Raw genomic sequence first — 2,471 nt, forward strand, 5'->3', positions numbered from 1 at the left:
ATTCGGTTGTATGGTCCATGTTTGGGTCTTGAGTTGAACATCAAGAAAACAGAGATTTTTTGGCCCTCCTGTGATGGTAGGAAGCTTTGTGCCGATTTATTCCCAACGGATATAAGGAGACCTTCTTTGGGGGTGAAGCTCCTTGGGGGGCTGTTAACAGAGACGCATGGTTTATTAGCGGGCTGGCCATGAAGAGAGCGGCCAATGTTGTTGATTTGATGGGCCTTCTTCCACAACTATGTGACCTGCCGAGTGAGCTCCTTTTGGTTCAATTATGTATGAGCATTGCAAAACTTTTCTTTGGTTTAAGGACATGCTAGCTGGTACACATAAAAGAGGTAGCTTTGTTCTTTGACAAAAGATTGCGCAGGTCTATTGAGGATATAGTGGTATGTGGAGGCTCCTCTTTGGAGACATTAAGTGGCGCCTAGCTTCCTTACCTATTCGTTTCGGTGGTTTGGGTTTGTACTCGGCATAAGAGGTTTCCTCCTACGGATTTGTAGCCTCGAGGGCCCAATCTTGGGCATTACAAGACCACATTTTACGTGATAGTGACGTATGTGGTATGGACTCGGATTACCTATGTGCTAGACTCGTCTTCAGGATACGATTCCGGGATTTGACTGTAGCGGTTTCACTAATAAGGACACCGCCCCTCCTAAATCCCAAAAAGCTTTGGCGTGTGCCCTTTTTAGCAACACCGTCCAAGATATTGAAGTCGACTTCGACATGACTGTCAGACAGAAAGCAGTCTTTGAGTGTCTGCGGGCACCTCATGCTCAAGATTTTCTACTAACTGGAGTACCAAACTATCCTTCTCATGATTCTCATATTCCTAATTGATGAGATATGTCCAGTTTGCTGAAAGGCATGTTTGGATACCTTTAGGGAACACGCGGTTCATTGTAAAGAGTTACCTGGTTTCAAGTACATACATGATGTGGTTCAAGATGTTCTCTTTGATGCTTGCCGGCGTGCTGGTATTTTTGTGAAGAAAGAAGCGTCGGTGAACTTTTTGACGGACCCGCAGGATGGATGGTCCACACTTAGACTGACTGACATTTTGGTCTTTGGATGGATAGGAGGGAAGCATGTGTGCGTGGATCTTACTGGGGTCTCTCCTCTCGTTGGTTTGGGGAGCGGGGATTTCACAGTTGGGCATGCCGCTTTAAAAGTCGCTGCGTGTAAAGTGGTAAAGCATGAGAATGATGTATAGAAAACCAACATGTGTTTGTACCTTTTGCATTCAATACATTTGGATTTCTCGCACCAAGGCGGTGGAGCTCCTCAATAGAGTCCAATGGGTCATACATTCTAATGTCATATCTCCTAGATCCACAAATGTTGTTTTCAAAAAAATTGATTTTGCCATCCAGAAAGGGCTAACGTCGCAGCTTGTTGCCCGTTTGCCTACAATCGATATGTATTAATCTTAATCGTAGTTCTAAACACGAAGAACTAGTCTATAATACAATGAACTACCCGAAGTACTACTTCCATAATTATTTATGATAACATTTTTTTTTCCTTTTAACTTATTTACAAGAAGTTATATGAATTCATCATTAAAAAAAAATTAGTTAAACTAATTGCACAAGGCTTATAATAATTTAGCAACGAAAGTGTATGTCTAATTCTTGACGGTTAGGGGAGTAAATTTTAATTTCGGTAAAATAAAAACAGATTAACTTAGATTTTATATATATATATATATATATATATATATATATATATATATATATATATATATATATATATATATATATATATATATATATATATATATATATATATATATATATTAGGTTTAATCCAATTGATTCAAACAAGGTTAAGTACCTTAATTATTTCTTTCTCATGTATTCTTATGATCAATTACACTATTAGCTACATATATGTACACCTGTGCTTTAGAAACTACCCCGTTTTACACCCTAACATGCACATTTATTAATCCATGAAAACACTTTGAATCAAACTTCTTTTACCTCCCTCCATTTTGACATAACAATTTCTCATGCGGTTAAACTGATTATATATAATCTGAAAAAATAACTCTTTATATTTTTTAGATAAAAAACATATTTTTCGTAAATTGGGATTTGATAATAATAAATTGAAATCGAAGTTCATACTACATTTTCAACAAGTATTATATATATATGTTATATTTACAGTTATTGCAAGCCAAGGTTCTATGGTGTAGTGGTTAGCACTCTGGACTTTGAATCCAGCGACCTGGGTTCGACTCCCGGTAGGACCTTCTTTTTACTAAATAAGTAAATTACACGAATGGTGCCTATAGTTTGGGGTAATTTAGGTGTTTTGTCCCTGACTTATTTCTTTTAACTCGGAAGGTCTCTAATATTTGTTTTTGTTATGCGATTGGTTATTGTCTTATCTAAATACACTATTATGCACTTATTTAAATCAATTAAAAGTCTTTTTAGGTAGGATAAGGTGAGGGGGTG

General features: G+C 37.1%; 1 non-coding gene across 1 annotated transcript; it reads left to right on the plus strand.

Annotated features, from left to right (window-relative positions):
- The first annotated feature begins 2,191 nt into the window (after positions 1-2,191).
- TRNAQ-UUG (transfer RNA glutamine (anticodon UUG)) lies at positions 2,192-2,263 on the plus strand. Its single transcript has one exon. It is a non-coding gene; the product is annotated as a tRNA-Gln (tRNA).
- Positions 2,264-2,471: the final 208 nt, after the last annotated feature.

The sequence above is a fragment of the Lactuca sativa genome, chromosome 7 (genome assembly GCF_002870075.4).
Source record: "Lactuca sativa cultivar Salinas chromosome 7, Lsat_Salinas_v11, whole genome shotgun sequence".
NCBI lineage: Eukaryota > Viridiplantae > Streptophyta > Magnoliopsida > Asterales > Asteraceae > Lactuca > Lactuca sativa.